Genomic DNA, 18,687 nt, shown 5'->3' with positions numbered 1-18,687 from the left:
AGTTTGAGGGCAGGAAGAAGGGGCTCACTGTGATGATAAGAAAGATAAGCGGCATAACCACAGGGGAAGCCGACACTGTCTTCCCAAACTGCGGCTTGTTTATTGAGAAGACCTTGTGATTTCCTGCTAAATAATCCAAGTGTGGCCTAGTCCAGCTCGTTTCAGATGAGAATGGCTTAGTCATTTTACCCATTTCAAGAATTTTCTGTGAGTCATGGGTTATACTCATTTCACATTCAGGTCTGAGATAGTCAGGCCCCCTTGAAACCTCTCTGGAATTAAGTCTGCCCAGCCAATCCTTTCTGCACTATCTCAGAGATGAGTCAGTGCTTTGCCGCCTTCCTCTGCCACCCGGAGTTAGTGAAAAATATTCAAAATTCCCAGAAAAGCAGAAGTATTCTAACTGGTTCTTAGTAAAACAGTCAATTTCATAAATGCATGATGTATTTTCAAGTGCATGTTCAGAGCCTAAAAATACGCATTTACTTTGAGTTCCTCTACCGGAGATACATGTGTAAAAAAATTTAGGGAAAAGAACATATTTTCCCTCACCCCCATTTCTTCTTATACAAATCCTTTACTGCTTTCAAAAGCCAGTTTACTTCTCATATCCTCCATTAACTGTTCCCAACCCCAAAATAGCCTCTTCCTGCTCAGGATTCATATTGATTAACTGATCCCTCATTTGGTTTTATCCATATACTGTATTACTACACCTCTCCATAATCATTTAGCTTATCATATGGAAGTGCCTTTTCCACCTGTTATATTCTTCAAATATGCCCGTGTGTATAGTAGAAAAATACATACTTTGCAGCATTCAATGAATGTTAGACGCAGTCTCTGTTGTTTGCTGTTTTTATTAATAGTCGCTAAGTTGTGCCCAACTCTTTGTGACTCCATGGACTGTAGGCTGTAGTCAGGCTCCTCTGTCCATGAGATTTCCCAGGCAAGAATACTGCAGTGGTTTGCCATTTCCTTTTCCAGGATATCTTCCCGACCCAGGAATTGAACTTGCACTGGCAGTGGGTTCCTTACCGCTGAGCTACCAGGGAAGCCCGTGACATAGTCTAAATTCACAAATCAATTTTATCCCATATTAACTATGCCATTGTTCCCTCTCTCAAAAGGGAGACACAATAATATGTCAGGATATAAGATAAGGTGCCCTGGTTTTCTTACAACTGTTGGACCCAAGCAGCATGGATGCCTGGATTCCTTTAGTGTGTCAGGTACCAGAAACATCGGCAGGGTGAAGGGCCTCCAGTGCTCCCCCAGTTGAGACATGTGTCTTGAAAGAGGTGTTTTTAAAGAATAGGGAGGCATATTGGTAACTAGATGATGGCATGCCATTGACTGTAAAACACATCCTGTTAAAAACTGTTAACATACGAAAAAATATGTGTTTTTAAAATCAATGATATATGGTAAATAAATATGATCTTTTAAATGAGGCAACATGTAATAAAAGTTAGAAAGCCCCTTCATTAAAATGTTAAACTATTATCATAAATCAGAGAATAATCTATCTTAAAGAAAGATGTATCATAGACTTGCTTCTGAAACAGAGTGCCAGACAAGACAATCAGCCACGCTGGAGGCTGCTGATGGCCTAAATATGCCAAGTATGCACTTATGTTCCCAGAAGGTGAGCGTCCAAAGGGAACAAGGGCTATGGTGTCCTGCTGCTTCAAGAGTGCGTACAAGTCGCAAAGTGTAGTTCTGAAAGAACATAAGAACATGCGATCCGTGTTTATACAAAAGGAGGTTGCTGTTTTGTCTCTTGGAGTCCTTAAGCAACATCAGTTCAGTTCAGTTCAGTTCAGTCACTCAGTCTTGTCTGACTCTTTGCGACCCCATGAATTGCAGCACGCCAGGCCTTCCTGTCCATCACCAGCTCTCGGAGCCGACCCAAACCCATGTCCATTGAGTCGGTGATGCCATCCAGTCATCTCATCCTCTGTTGTCCCCTTCTCCTCCTGCCCTCAATCTTTCCTAGCATCAGGGTCTTTCCCAATGAGTCAGCTCTTCGCATCAGGTGGGCAAAGTATTAGAGTTTCAGCTTTAGCATCAGTCCTTCCAGTCAACTCTCAGGACTGATCTCTTTTAGGATGGACTGGGTGGATCCCCTTGCAGTCCAAGGGAATCTCAAGAATCCTCTCCAACACCACAGTTCAAAAGCATCAATTCTTTGGCACTCTGCTTTCTTCACAGTCCAACTCTCACAGCCATATATGGCCACTGGAAAAACCATAGCCTTGACTAGATGGACCTTTGTTGACAAAGTAATGTCTCTGCTTTTTAATATGCTGTCTAGATTGGTCATAACTTTCCTTCCAAGGAGTAAGTCTTTTATTTCATGGCTGCAATCACCATCTGCAGTGATTTTGGAGCCCCAAAAATAAAGTCTGACACTGTTTCTACTGTTTCCCCATCTGTTTGCCATGAAGTGATGGGACTGGATGCCATAATCTTAGTTTTCTGAATGTTGAGCTTTAAGCCAACTTTCTCACTCTCCTCTTTCACTTTCATCAAGAGGTTCTTTAGTTCTTCTTTGCTTTCTGCCATAAGGGTGGTGTCATCTGCATATCTGAGGTTATTGATATTTCTCCTGGAAATCTTGATTCCAGCTTGTGCTTCTTCCAGCCCAGCATTTCTCATAATGTACTCTGCATATAAGTTAAATAAGCAGGGTGACAATATATAGCCTTGACATACTCCTTTTCCTATTTGGAACCAGTCTGTTGTTCTATGTCCAGTTCTAACTGTTGCTTCCTGACCTGCATTTAGGTTTCTCAAGAGGCAGGTCAGGTGGTCTGGTATTCCCATGTCTTTCAGAATTTTCCAGTTTATTGTGATCCACACAGTCAAAGGCTTTGGCATAGTCAATAAAGCAGAAATAGATGTTTTTCTGGAACTCTCTTGCTTTTTTGATTATCCAGCGGATGTTGGCAATTTGATCTCTGGTTCCTCTGTCTTTTCTAAAACCAGCTTGAACAACTGGAAGTTCATGGTTCATGTATTGCTGAAGCCTGGCTTGGAGACTTTTGAGCATTACTTTACTAGCGTGTGAGATGAGTGCAATTGTGTGGAAGTCTGAGCAGCATATTCACACACCTGTTCACACCACTCCATCAGTGGCTAGAATCTGCCTGCATGTGTGTTTCAATAGGGAGTGTGTCTTGTGCACTGCTGTATTTCCTCAAGGGCCTTGCACTTGTGTCTGCCACATGGTGAGTAAGCCCTCAGAGGACTGTGAAAAACATATGTGCAAAGAACTATTGAAGGAAAAACTTAGTTCTGGGGTCAGTAGCTACCTAAGTGAGAAAGTGAAAATGAAAGTCGTTCAGTCATGCCTGACTCTTTGCAACCCCATGGACTATACAGCCCATGGAATTCTCCAGGCCAGAATACTGGAGTGGGTAGCCTTTCCCTTCTCTAGGGGATCTTCCCAACCCAGGGATCAAACCCAGGTCTCCCACATTGCGGTTGTATTCTTTACCAGCTGAGCCACAGGGGAAGCCCCAGTGAACCCATAAAGAATAAAGCATGAGATTGCTGCTTTGCAGAATATTCAAAAAGAAGGGTGAGTGATGCGGTTCTGAGGAGAAGACCCAGGAAGAGTACCTTTCCCACACACTATCTCTCAGGCTATGAATGAAAAGTAATCCAAAACAATCTTTTTAGCAACTGGTGTCAATATCAATAGTAAATTCAGTCATTTTTGCCTTGTATCCTTTCTATCCCAAGACATCCCAACTTTTTCTTTAACTATGAAGTATATTCATATAGATGTATCTAAACTTTTCAGGTGGAAATCTTTCCTTTTTTAAACCCAAATAGACCTGTAACCTGCTGATGTTCCAGCATGTAATTTACAACATATTTAATCAGAACCCAACGGTGCAGGGATCCCTCTACACTGCAGTGTTTGAATCTAAAGCCCAAGAAGCCTTGAGCACAGGATCCTTCTAAATGCAGATAAGAGAACAAATTAATTTTTCTCTTGCCCTGGACTTCTGTTCTTCATCAAGGCCTGCACTGAAGCACAGGGATGAAGAGCCCCCGGGCAGCAAAGATCCACGCAATTGCTGCTGAAATGTTCCTTCTGGCCTTGCTCTGGGTGCTACTGCTGTGTTCCTTTCCGGGCCTACAGTCAGTCAGGAGCCATCTGGGCTGCCTGGCCTGAGAATGCACAAGGGAAAAAATATGGCATCATACAGATTTCACCATGTCTCCTGCCGGGGGAAGAGAACATAATCCACCTTCGTTACCAATTAAACACCCAACAAGTAGTGCATTCCTGGTCGCCCATGCCCGGGCTGGCACTGCCTGGTGCTGGTTTCTGTGGGGGAATACTGCAGAAAATTTAGACTCAGTATCAGTCTGCCCCCTTCTGATGTCTATGTCAAAAGCTTTCTCTATCTCTTTTATACTTTAATAAAACTTTATTACACAAAAGCTCTGAGCAATTAAGCCTTGTCTCTGACCCTGGATTGAATTCTTCTCCTCCAGAGGCCAGGAATCCTGGCATCTTTTGTGGCTCAACAGCAACCTGTCATCTTGGGGGTTCATCCAGGACTCTTCAGGACAAAATAAGGATGCTTGGAGCTCTAGTTCTTTGTTCTTCTAGTGAACATGTTTTCCACTGTACTTTACTAACTCTACAGTGTGCTTGTGTGAATGAATGACATGCTCTGCACAAAGCAAGTGAGGAGACCTGCTCTGCAGTTCAGCGGTGACCCCATACGGCTTATGGCAGAAACCCTGTGTGTGTGGGGGGCGGCGGGTGGTTTATACTGACCTGCCAATGGACTTCCCTGGTGGCTCAGAGGGTAGAACATCTGCCTACAATGTGGGAGACTCGGGTTCAATCCCTGGGTTGGGAAGATCTCCTGGAGAAGGAAATGGCAACCCACTCTACTATTCTTGCCTGGAAAATCCCATGGATGGAGAAGCCTGGTGGGCTGCAGTCCATGGGGTTGCAAAGAGTCGGACACGACTGAGCGGTTTCACTTTCACTTTTCACTTTCATGCATTGGAGAAGGAAATGGCAACCCACTCCAGTGTTCTTGCCTGGAGAATCCCAGGGACGGCAGAGCCTGGTGGGCTACTGTCTATGGGGTCACACAGAGTCGGACACGACTGAAGCTACAGCAGGAGCAGGATGTATATGTTTCAATCATCTGTCAGATCAAATCAGATCAGTCGCTCAGTCGTGTCTGACTCTTTGTGACCCCATGAATCACAGCACGCCAGGCCTCCCTGTCCATCACCAACTCCCGGAGTTCACTGAGACTCACGTTCATCAAGTCAGTGATGCCATCCAGCCATCTCATCCTCTGTCGTCCCCTTCTCCTCCTCCCCGCAATCCCTCCCAACATTAGAGTCTTTTCCAATGAGTCAACTCTTCGCATGAGGTGGCCAAAGTACTGGAGTTTCAGCTTTAGCATCATTCCTTCCAAAGAAATTCCAGGGCTAATCTCCTTCAGAATGGACTGGTTGGATCTCCTTGCAGTCCAAGGGACTCTCAAGAGTCTTCTCCAACACCACAGTTCAAAAGCATCAATTCTTCAGTGCTCAGCCTTCTTCACAGTCCAACTCTCACATCCATACATGACCACAGGAAAAACCATAGCCTTGACTAGATGAACCTTTGTTGGCAAAGTAACTTTCAAAAATGAAGTGGCCAATTGTATATCCAAATAAGATCCTAAGAAGCAAGCAAGAACAACCATTATATAAATGGTTTAAATGACCCATACATTGCTTGAGAACAAGGAGGATGCCTTATTCATATTTGTATCCCCATAGCCTAACGTGGTGTTCAATATATAATAGGTATCTTATACTGCTGAAAGAATGATTGAACAAATATCTTACATGAAGATGGATGCCACCTGAACAGAACAGTCCTAATGCTTAATTACCTGTCCTCAGTTCAGTTCAGTTGCTCAGTCGTGTCTAACTCTTTGCAACCCCATGGACTGCAGCACACCAGGCCTCCCTGTCCATCACCAACTGGTCCACAAATTCATGCTAAGGCCAAAAGATTATGTATAAAGGCCAAAGTACTCTGTGGCACCATGTTTAAAGACAGATCAAAAGGAGTGGACCATATAGGATGGTGATTTCCCAAGTGATGTCAGTGGTAAAGAATCTGCCTGTTGATACAGGAAATATAAGAGATGTGAGTTTGATCCCTGGGTTGGGAAGATCCCCTGGAAGAGGGAATGGCAACCCACTCCAGTATTCCTGCCTGGAGAATCCCATGGACAGAGTAGCCTGGCTGGCTGCAGTCTATAGCGCTGCACAGAGTCGGACAGGACTGAAGCAACTTAGCATGTACATATTGGATAGTGGCCAGTAGACTCCTCTGGATGCGCTCTCTCAGAAAGTACAAATACAAGTAGCACAGAGAAGAGGCTCCCAAGCCCTGCTCTTGAATCAGGCGCACCAATGACCATCTGGAAGACAGCGACCCAGAGTGGCTCATTGCCAGCTGTGCACTTACGAGGAACCCTATCGCTCCTGGCAGATTTCCCCTAACTATGTTCTGAGAAAAAGAGTTCTAAGAGATGACAATAGATATTGCTTGATAATAGTCTGGGAAATGCTGAATGCCATGTCCTTTCCTGATTATTCGCAATGTCCACTTGCATGTTAAAGTCTCTTAGAAATCTTGCTCCAAAAAAAAAAAAAAAAAAAAAGAGAGAGAGAGAGAATTTAAGCCTTTTTTGCAGAGAGACCCACACTCTATTTTGAGGCACACATAACTTCCAAAGTGTAGCACAGGACACCTGATTTGAGAAATAGTGACTTCTATGTATCTCTTTTCTCATAACTTGAGTAACTCGAAGTAAAAATTTGCCTTAATTATGGGACTTATAATCATCATTCTCAGCAAATGAGCCTCCAACTTGAGATAATGAAGCCACGGGCTCAAAATTAGACCAGGCCCTTTTCTATAAAGCAGTTACTCAAATTGTAACATGAGTCAAAATTTTGGGTTCCAAAATTCTTAAGACTTCATGACTTCATTCAGGAATCCTAAAAACAACTGTGGTCATCATCCATTAAAAATGCAATTTTCACAGTGTTCCACAGACAGGGAGATAAAAGTCCTTTGGGCTGATTTATTTTCATTAGTGCCTTGCCAGTAAATATGTAAACAATTTTAAAGCAGGGCAATGCACATGCCGAGCATAATAAAACCCATGTTAATTGCTGCTCTACCAAGGAAAAGAACTCTGAGTACCTTGTCAAATAAATAAATGATCTATGTCTTGTCACTTTTCTTTTCGTCAGTAAGTTTAATAAATAAAATTGATGGTTTTGGAAAGAGCTTTAGGTCAGTTCTTCCAATTGTAACATTCCTTGACTTAAATATCAGTTACCACAGCATTCCAAACTTTGAAGCAAAAGCTGTTTCCTGCATTTATTTTGACACATATCATAAAGCAGCATCAATAGCGGTCAGCCCCTCAGCCCTGGCTGGAGTTTTTCATGATACATGCCTGCTTTTACTTTTTGCTTTTCTTCACCTCACTGCTTTCTTCTGCCAATCCCCACTTTGCCCCAGAGCATGACTCATTAAGCTCATGGTAGAATAATTACTTTGTTGTGTTTTCTTATTTTTTTTAATCATTTGATGTCTGCAACATAATCTAAAAGGAAATGCATTTTATTTCACCTAAAAATTTGAATTAGGATCATGAATAACTGAAAAGGTTTAGCAATAAGCAAATATACCTAATATATACATTTTTTTTAAATCTTTTTTGGCCTCACCACGCTAGAGGCATGTGGAACTCCCTGGCCAGGGATCAAACCCACACCAGGGTATTAACCCCTGGACCACGAGGGAAGTCCCAAACCAAACACGCCCAATATAAAAGAGGAAAGGTGAGAATAAACTCCAATAGTTACAGGAATAGAAAAAGCATAGTCTGTAAAGGTATGTGTATGTATGTGCTAAGTCAATTCAGTCCTGTCTGATTCTTCATAACCCTATGAACTATAGAGTGCCAGGCTCCTCTGTCCATGGGATTCTCCAGGCAAGAACACTGGAGTGGGTAGCCATGCCATCCTCCAGGGGATCTTCCTGACCCAGGGATTGAACCCGCATCACCTGCGGCTCCTGCACTGAAGGCAGATTCTATACCACTGAGCCACCAGGGAAGCCCCATAAAAATATATACTAGTGATTTAATGGTGAATTCATCGAGACATAAAACAAAAGCAAAAAGTAAAACAAAAACCTTAATTCTCACCTGCTCCCAAAATAAAATATTCCTGAAATTAGATACTCTTCTCCTATCACACATCAATCAATGCCTACTTTTGTAACTATCAGAATAACTGAGTAAGATTCCAACCACAGATCTATACATGGAAACATGGTTGGCTTTTACCCTCACGAGCTAAGGAAGTAATGATCCTCGAATTTGGAAACTGCTATTCGGAAACTGCTAAGAGAGGAACTTCCAGATGTTCAAGCTGGTTTTAGAAAAGGCAGAGGAACCAGAGATCAAATTGCCAACATCTGCTGGATCATCAAAAAGGCAAGAGCGTTCCAGAAAAACATCTATTTCTGCTTTATTGTCTATGCCAAAGCCTTTGACTGTGTGGATCACAATAAACTGTCGAAAATTCTGAAAGAGACGGGCATACCAGACCACCTGACCTGCCTCTTGAGAAACCTATATGCAGGTCAGGAAGCAACAGTTAGAACTGGACATAGAACAACAGACCGGTTACAAATAGGAAAAGGAGTACATCAAGGCTGTACATTGTCACCCTGCTTATTTAACTTCTATGCAGAGTACATCATGAGAAACGCTGGGCTGGAAGAAGTACAAGATGGAATAAGGATTGCCGGGAGAAATATCAATAACCTCAGATATGCAGATGACACCACCCTTATGGCAGAAAGTGAAGAGGAACTCAAAAGCCTCTTGATGAAAGTGAAAGAGGAGAGTGAAAAAGTTGGCTGAAAGCTCAACATTCAGAAAACGAAGATCATGGCATCCGGTCCCATCACTTCATGGGAAATAGATGGGGAAACAGTGGAAACAGTGTCAGACTTTATTTTTGGGGCTCCAAAATCACTGCAGATGGTGATTTCAGCCATGAAATTCAAAGACGCTTACTCCTTGGAAGGAAAGTTATGACCAACCTAGATAGCATATTGAAAAGCAGAGACATTACTTGGCCAACAAAGGTCCATCTAGTCAAGGCTATGGTTTTTCCTGTGGTCATGTATGGATGAGAGTTGGACTGTGAAGAAGGCTGAGCACCGAAGAATTGATGCTTTTGAACTGTGGTATTGGAGAAGACTCTTGAGAGTCCCTTGGACTGCAAGGAGATCCAACCAGTCCATTCTGAAGGAGATCAGCCCTGGGTGTTCTTTGGAAGGAATGATGCTAAAGTTCAAACTCAAGTACTTTGGCCACCTCATACGAAGAGTTGATTCATTGAAAAAGACTCTGATGCTGGGAGGGATTAGGGGCAGGAGGAGAAGGGGACGACAGAGGATGAGATGGCTGGATGGCATCATGGACTCAATGTACATGAGTCTGAGTGAACTCCGGGAGTTGGTGATGGACAGGGAGGCCTGGTGTGCTGTGATTCATGGGGTCGCAAAGAGTTGGACACGACTGAGCAACTGAACTGCACTGAACTGAACTAATAGGCATTCTAATCTGAATGTATAAATGCTAAGCTCAGGTTAACACACAGGAAAATGTAATAAATAGGTGAATACACTTTAGATGACTAGAAGATCTGAGAAATACTTTGATAATTTGATACCCACACTCTTCCTTATTAGCTAAAATACCTTTAAAAAAAAAATTAGGTTTCACATATGTTGCTATCCCACTGACTATTTCAGGGTGTCCATTTTGCTTTCCCTGTACAGATAGAGCTATAATGATACAGGAGTAAAGCAGGTGGGCACCAGGGCTCTGGGCACTCAATCTATTTCTATGTGTGTGTTCTAAGTCTTTTCAGTCGTGTCCAACAGTTAGCAACCCTATGAACTGTAGTCTGACAGGCTCCCCTGTCCATGGGGTTCTTCCTCTAATTCCAGTTTTAAGAAAAATCTACTCAAATCTGGGCATCAAATAAGTGTCTTAACACATTTGGTTTTAGGAAGCTAAAGCTAAATTCAAAGCCAGGGCCGCATAAGGAAAGCAATTCTCTAAGCTGAGATGGGATAGCCATCACACTGGTGAAATTCAAAACGTACAAAATGGTCTCCTGCTCGAAACATTTTCTGCCCTTGCCTGGCTATTGTCATTAGAGTTCATCACACTGACCAAAATATCCACTAGATACTGATTTCAGAAATTCAAATGACACTAAAAGCTGTTTGCACTTTAGTATAAGTTAGCTTGATTTGATTTCTATCCTTTCAACAGAAATGGCAGCTTCTAGCTGTTCTCAACCCTGGCCTGCACACTTAGAATCACCCACGAATATCTGAAAATGATGCAAATGCCAGGGCCCCACCCCAGAGATGGTGTGGTTCTGGGCATACTAGGACCTAGGCAGCAGCACATTTTATAAGCACCCAGCTGGCCCTGGTATGTGCCAGGCTTGAGAATCACTGGTTCAGACACTCTGCCTCCTGTAAAAAGAAGTAATAACATTTGCTGACCATGTCCGTATTTTCTGTGGTTTCCATCCTGCAAAGATTAACCTTTCTCACAGAAGGCTATATTAAGAGAGAGAGAAACCATCACAAAATCTACTCTGAAATAAGAAACAAAAGTTGTGTGGAAAGAAGATTAAAGGAGGGAAAGTCTGTTTTTGGTGATGTTAAAAAAAAAAAAAAATGTTATCTGACTTCTTTGGGATATAGGAGACATGATCCCATTTTCTTAAGTAATCCTTTAAATATGATTTACTTTGAACTACATACTTCTTAACTGCCTGTGAGTCTTTATGAAGTTTACCACAGCTGCCATATGATAAGAGTCAAACCTTAACTGGCAGACTCCAGTCATTCTGAAACCACTAGAATTTTGACTACAAAGTAGGTTCAACAACCAACAAATTCAATTGCTATTTCTTTTCATGACATTTGATCAATAGTACAGATCTGCAATATGTAAGTCAGTCTGGATGAAATACCTATATTTCATGAATCTAGGTCAGAACATTATTATTACTGTAAGAGGTTAAAAACAGACATCCAACTTCACCTAAGGTTCTTACAGGAAATTTTCACATATAAAATAACTCTTTCCATTAAAATGTGAAACTTAGAAGAATTAACAATCAACACTCTCTGCTACTAACTTTCTGTGCAATCAGATAGGTTGCTTAATATTCTGTGAGCCTCAATTTCTTCATTTTTAAAATGGGACTATTATTGTCTACCCTACTTCCCTTGAGATTTTCTTAAAGATTTTGTTACAATGCTTGTGCACTTGAAAAACTTCAAAACACAATACAAAGGTAAGCTGTCAGTAGCCATTTAATCATAAGTTTTATGAGGGCAGAAACAGTTTCTCACAGATTTATGCATTCTCCAAACTTAGCACAATACCAAGCATATGGTAGGTACAAAGTAAATGAGCAATATTCATTAAATAAATGAATGTGTGCGTTCTAACTAGCTTCAGTGGCATCCGACTCTTTGTGACCCTATGGGCTGTAGCTTACCAGGCTCCTCTCTCCATGGGATTCTCCAGGCAAGAATACTGCAGTGGGTTGCCATGGTCTCTTCCAGGTGATCTTCCTGAATCAGGGATTGAACTCGCATCTCTTACATCTCCTGCATTGGCAAGTGGGTTCTTTACCACTAGTACCTGCTGGGAGCACTGCAAAATATATGATCATATTGAAACTCACAGAAAACACGAGCTAATGATTATAAGTAAAATGCATTTTTGGACTTTTTTCCCCCTACCACAAAAGCTACCATTGCCTTTATGAAATCAGTAACCATATATTTAACTTTTTTTTTTTTTTTTGTCACTTTTTCCTATGAGCTAATAGGAAAACCTCCCGAAGAGAAGCTTTCATTGAATGTCAGATAAAATTCTCCAAGAATCAACTAAGAGTATGTGGAGACCAGATGCAATCTGCATTCATCCACCTATTCACCTATTCTTGGACTGTGAGCTTACATTCCACTCCTATCTCTAACACAGAAATGAAGTAGAAAACAACATGAAAAGAGTATACTCTTCAACTTGGCCTCCTAAGTGATGTTAAATGCCAGCGTTCTTGGTGCTGAAAACAATCTTTGTCTAATGGGCCAGAGAACAAACCAATTGAGGCATTTTTCAAGTTTTTTGGAATGAAGTTACTCATCACATGCTTGTATTCATTAGACTTAGGCAAGAAGAAGGCCCTTGACTATTATACCACAACCACTAGTTGAGCTATCGAGGTCTAAGTTTCTCTCTAGAGAGAATGGTGACTGGTTGATGTCAGTGATACACCAATTCATCTCATCTTTTACTTTCAGAGACCAGGAATAAGTTTCCAAGACTCCTTGTATAGTAAGCATGCATTTTCTTTGCTTTTATTTAGAGTGTTTCTGAAAGGTTACTACTATGCTTCCTCCTTCCCATTCCCCTTCCAGTGAATCTGGGATTCTTGGACAGAAAAAAAGCTATCAAAATGTGGTTGGATGAATTTTGTAGGTGCCATCCATCCCAACAGGACTGTACTTTGGAGTAATTTATTAAAATATCATTGGTACTAACACATATGCCATACAGAACTTTATTAAGTAACTTACACACGTTTATAAAATGACTTTACAATTATGCCATTTATTGATAAGCTTTTAATAAGTTATGCCTTTATGAAGAAATTAGCACAACTGGAAACTGGTTTATGGTCCTGCTATATTTGTGCACCGATGATACTGTAGAGCAGAAAACAGGCCAGCAAAGAGCAGGTGTTCAACTTTCAACAGATAGGAAGCCTTAGTAAACAGTTAGATTATTGGCTCTGAGCTCAGATCAGTTGGATAAACAAAGATCTGCCCAAGTAAGGAAGGACTGCTCTGTGTTTTTTCTCTGATCTTCCATCAATCAGTACCACATTCTGAAGTTGGGTTTCCAAAGACAGACACAGTCCCATTCTTCTCCTCAGGGTCATCCCATATCTAGACTGTTGTTGAAGCAGGGGAGCCACAATTCAGAAGAGGATATATTAAGAGGACATCCTGATGCAGACTATCCACTGCATATCTTATATTTAACCTACTCTTTTTTTTTTTTTTAAACCGAAAGAACCCTGCTTTTATCTAGGGTAGCAACAAAACATTGCTTAAAAACTACATTTCCTCACCTCTCTTGCATTAGAATTGGGCATGTGATACAATTTGACCAGTAAGAAATAGAAGTTGCTGTTAATGTGTCCTAAAAAGCTCCTTAAAAGGAGAGCAGACTCAGGAGGCTTGCACTCTATTGCTTTGGGCTCTTCCCATTTTTCCCTGCCTGCAATGGGAACACTGGTGGCTGTAGCCACAGTGGCCACCTCCAGAGCCTGAGAACGAGAATCGCACCTTCAGGCAGAGGAGAAACCTAGAAGGTCCTGGGTCCCTGATGAATCCGCTGAGTCACCACGGAGCTGTCTACTGCAGGGTCTCTTCTATGTGAGACAAAAATAAACTCCCTTCTGTTTTAAGCCTCTAGTTTGGTGGTTCCTATTGGTTCATAGCAAAATATAATTTCTGACTGAAATAAGTCCAGTCCTAAAGTTATCAATCATAACATAAGAGGACTTGAAATCATGTCATTTGAGAAAGGTTGAAGGAACTGGGAATTTACATCTGGAAAGAAGGAAGTGGAAAATATAGAAAATAAGTATATTCAAAGTTGTGAGTCACTGATGTATGAAGAGCCACAGAAGCCAAGTTAGAAAGGATGAGTGAGAACAAGAGGAGCAGACCAGCTCAAACTAAAAGATTTTTCACATAATAAGACCTAGCTGCTCATGGATGGGGTTCCATCAGGGGAAGGGTTCAAGTATTAGGATGAATGTCTATTCCACAGGAATACAGTAAGGACAAGAAAACACTAAATGGGATAGTTGGGCAGGATGATATTTACTTACATTTCCACACCCAATCCAGAGAGTCTATAAATCTATGAGTCCCTAATACCTAATCATCAATTCTCTCTACTATAACAAATATTTTCTGAATGCCTGTGAAGTGGATTTTATTGCTTTCCTCTGTTTATTGTGTTTAATTCACCTAACTTATGCCACCTGTAGGCCTCTTTCAAGGACAACTGCCTTTTCACTTAATCTTAGAAGTGTCTTTAGCTTGTCAGAATTTGAAAAGAAATTCATTTGCAGCTAGAACAGACTAAGCAGAAGTTACAGACATTCGCTGCATCTAATTGCATGCCAAGCACTGAGCCATGTGCTCTAAATTCATGATCTATAATTTCACAACAATCCTATGAGGAAAACAGTTTCATTGCTTCCATTTTTAAAGGAGTAAAATAAGGCCCAGGGAGCTTAAATAATTTTTCAAGATCACATAACTAAGGGTGATGCCAGAATGGAACTTGTCAATCAGACTCTAGGATCCCATACTCCTGACACCTATTCTATGTCTGGCTTCAAAAAGACATATACATCTAAGGATCATAGTAAAACCAAGAGTGAATTACAGGGACCATAAAATCAAAGGATGAAGTCAAATACCCTGTGCTTTCTGAACATGTCTCTTGGTAAATTTATTTATTTTTAATTGAAGGGTAATTGCTTTACACTACTGTGTTACTTTCTGCCAAACATCGGCATGAATCAGCCACAGGTTTATCCTTGTCCCCTTCTACTTGAACACACCTCCTTGAATATTTCTTTACCAATACTTTCTTCTTTTACATTCAATGTCACTTTATCCTTGTCTCTAAATATCACCTGGTAAAAAACAAATATGAAATAATGCACATTTAAAAGGTATATGGCAGCTATACGACAAAGGACGGTACTTAGTCTCTGGATAAATTGGTGAGGGGTTATAAGGTCAGCCTTTCTCCACAAACAGCTACAATTACCTTTGTAAGCCAAAGCAGCTCCAACTGAAATCTTCTCCCATCGATGACTGAGTGGAGGCCCACAGATTAAAAAACCTTGAAAGTATAAAAACACAGTAATTTTTCACAACAAATATGACAACAAAATTTAAAAGTCAATATTTGAAATTAGCTTAATATTTGAAAAACAAGATACTTATTGCAAAGGTCCTAAACTTTTCTCTTACAGCATCGTTAACACAAGAATATGAGCTGGCACAGTGTTTCATCATAAATCCTTGTCAGGACTTAAAAATCTGTCCCTTAAAAGCTGAAATAACTGCTTAATTGTTTTTTAAAAAAATAGCCACTGACATTACAGCTGAACAAATAAAATATTAATTTATTAACTTTATTCTAACCTCTTTTTTTCTGGTTTCATTTTTAAGTCATTTTGAAGCTCTATCGCATTTTGCCACTTGTTCTGATACACTCTGATTCTGCCTTGCATGCTGATCAGTCAAGATAAACTCAGGATCAGAACTCTGAAACCGCAGACTTCAAGTATGCCCAGACATATGCCATGCATTTCATCTCACAAAAGCCTGGCACATTGTGACCCCCTCACCATGGAGACCATCCTATTTAGTGCACCCTGTATCATCCTGACTACAGGCACGGAGACCCCGATAGTCATGAATACGATTTTCCCTCTCTTCACACCCAGTCAATGTGCATCAAGTAGTTAAATAAAATATACTTTGGAAATAGGTCCAAAAGGAATGAGGAGCAAAGAAGAGAGAGGCAGGAAGAAAGAGAGAGAAAGAGAGGAAGTAAGCTTTGTAGAGATAAATAAATAAAGGTGAAGCCAAGAAAGCTTGGTGATGGCTCTCATTTTTTGGCAGGTGGATTTATGGTGTTAATGGCAAAGAGCAGAAAGCCAGGAGGAGGTCCTTCTCACTGACCTCAAAAATACATGCATCAATTATGGGCTTTGGTAAATATGTCTCCTATAAGCAGTGGCCCTACCTGTCACCACCAAGGGGTCTACTATGACTGAGCCTGTAAGTTAGGAACATCCTTCCTCCTGTCCCCCAGCCGTGTGTCTCACATGGCCGCTCTGGGGCACCAATCGCCTTGCTCAGAACAGCCAGGGCAGTGGCAGTTTTTCTCTGCACATTGCGCCTCAGCCCTTTGCTCCCATAAGATAACCCTGCAGGTGCTTTTCTTTGCTTAGACTATCAGCATATTTAAAGGAGCTGCATTTTCCTAAACTACCAAGCATGCAAGGGGCTGTGAAGTTATGACAGTTGCCAAGCAGTTTTTCTGGGGGCAAAATAACAGGAAAGAGAGAAGTTGGGTCTCCTTCCTGCTGCAGCCCAGGACCCAGCATGGCCGCCATCCCAAGAGGGAAAGAAAAATCACTGATCGGACTGTGTCTGCTCCGCATTCCAGCTGGACATTGCATCCTTTCCCTCCATCCTGAGTGTGTGAGACAGGAGCATGCTGACACATGTGGACACATGCTTGTTCCAAGTTTTACATTCTAAACAATAACTCCTCAGCAATTCAGAACTAACCACTGCAACAACACAGGGTCCTCTGAGACACAATCATGCAATCAAAGCCAACAAGTAAACAAAACCTTCTGGGCAGCCAGAATACAAGTCACAGTATTCCTCTCCCAGAGCTGGACAGTGACTCTCAGGAAAGATTGCCAGAGCTTTGCCCAAAATCCAGCTCGTTCTAAATAAGACCTAGTTCTCAGCAGTTTGGCTATGTGGGAGTACAGCCCACAGAGATCAGAAACAGAAATGAAAGCATGTGTACGTACTGACAGCGGTACAGAAACAGCTGGCTTTCAAGGAAAAGGCAGAGCTAACAGCAGCACACAAGCAAACCAAAACCCGTAACAACATAGGATTAAAATGCAGGAGAAAATTATCTGCTTCAATGACTTCCATAATATACTGCATAGCTCAGTAAAATAAGTCATATTTTAATGACAATTCTGAATCATCAGGAAACATACAAAGCTTCAATGCCTGGTGAAAGCTGAGGAGTTTTAACTTTTTTTAAAAAAAGTCATGGCACTTCAATAGGTAAAGTTCCATTTTCTGCAATTCCCAAGTAATTTTACTGAAATGATTATACACCAATATGTATCTTTAAGGTACATGGTTATTAGCCACCTAATAAGAGTCAGACGTGACTGAGTGACTTCACTTTCACTTTTCACTTTCATGCATTGGAGAAGGAAATGGCAACCCACTCCAGTGTTCTTGCCTGGAGAATCCCAGGGACTGGGGAGTCTGGTGGGCTGCCATCTATGAGGTTCACAGAGTCGGACATGACTGAAGCAACTTAGCAGCAGCAGCAATAACCGGTCAGGGCAAAGCCAAGCCGCAAAATGGGGAAACTGGATGAAACTGTCAAATTCAGATTACCACGCAGCAAAGCTGTCGACTTGAGAGAGGTGGGTGGAGGCTTAAGAGGCGGATGTACTGAGAAGCTTGCCCCGAAGACAAGTCTTACTCTTCCAGAACATGGTGGTGGTTATTCATGGGCCCTACGTGGCTGCAACCACGCCGGTGGAGCAAAGAGGGGGGGGGGTCACTCCTTCTACACAAAAAACTTAGAATAGAAGTGTGGAATTCTAGCTGATCTCCAGGTTAAGAAGGCAGCTTTCCAGGATCCACTCTTGGATATGCTAGCTTGGAATGTCTGTCTGGATCCCTGGAGCTTGCATCTTTTAATCCTTGGCCAAGCTTGGTACCACTGACCGGGGATGCTGCTCTGGGGAGGAGCTCTGTGTGCCTGGACTTCTCAGTTCTGCACCTCCCACCTGAGGGGCCGCTGATCCAAAAGGCACGTGGTGCTGCCTCTGGGACCACTCTGTTCAGCCTGCCTCCCACGTGAACACACAGAGCCCACCCTCTCCCAGGGGAGCCCGGTGAGACTCCGAGCCAGCACCCTCGAGCTAGGTGCAACTAGCACCGAGCTAGCTGCAAGAGATTAAGGCAGAATAAGAAACATAAAACTAGCCACAACTTGGTTTTCTTATATTATTATAAGTAATTGATCCCCACCCTCCACCACCAATGAAAAATACTTGAAAAAAATTAAAAGGAGATTGAATATTTTACTGCATCAAAATCAGTTATAAGAAAAATACAGTTTTGGGGTTTTTTTTAAGTTTCTTCAGGAAACTGACCACGGTGATCAGAATGTTCCAATTCTAACCACTTTCTAGCCTTCTGGCAGTCTGTTTAATAAAAATAAAAGCTCACACTTAGGTACTGCTTAGCCTGTTTATCCCTCAATCATTTATTCAGGTATTTGTACTCTCTATTTGGCTTCATTCTTTAATGAATTTCTTTTATTTTCTTTTATCAAATTGATTTCTCCACAGAAATATTACAGTCTCCCCAACTGCACAGATTTTTCAAATACAATCACACATAGACCAAGTCTTTAAAATAAAATGAATCACTAGTAATGAATTTGAATATACATACAAAACCTTCCAGAATGGGTAGAACCAAAGCCTGGCTATGCTTCTTTGGCATTTCAGCCATACTCATTACCATTATGGTCTTTTTCCATTACATAGAAAGCAAACATTGATATCTCTGAGCACACAGAAAATTTCTTCTGCTTAAACTAGGTGAACTCTACTGTCAATGAG

At 41.6% G+C, this 18,687-nt stretch overlaps 1 long non-coding RNA gene across 2 annotated transcripts in view; it reads right to left on the bottom strand.

Moving 5' to 3' along the window:
- The window catches only part of LOC133251693 (uncharacterized), a 690,054-nt gene that overhangs the window by 369,603 nt on the left and 301,764 nt on the right, over positions 1–18,687 (bottom strand). For both annotated transcript variants that reach the window (XR_009737739.1, XR_009737740.1), the window contains exons 5-6: positions 15,042–15,116; positions 11,674–11,831 (exon numbers count right to left, since the gene is read on the bottom strand). This is a non-coding gene — a long non-coding RNA (uncharacterized LOC133251693). The remainder of the gene's footprint in view (positions 1–11,673; positions 11,832–15,041; positions 15,117–18,687) is intronic.

This window comes from Bos javanicus, chromosome 7 (assembly GCF_032452875.1).
Source record: "Bos javanicus breed banteng chromosome 7, ARS-OSU_banteng_1.0, whole genome shotgun sequence".
NCBI classification, from domain to species: Eukaryota; Metazoa; Chordata; class Mammalia; order Artiodactyla; family Bovidae; genus Bos; species Bos javanicus.
The sequence above is the reverse complement of the archived record's forward strand: the minus strand, read 5'-3'. Positions and strand labels throughout refer to the sequence as shown.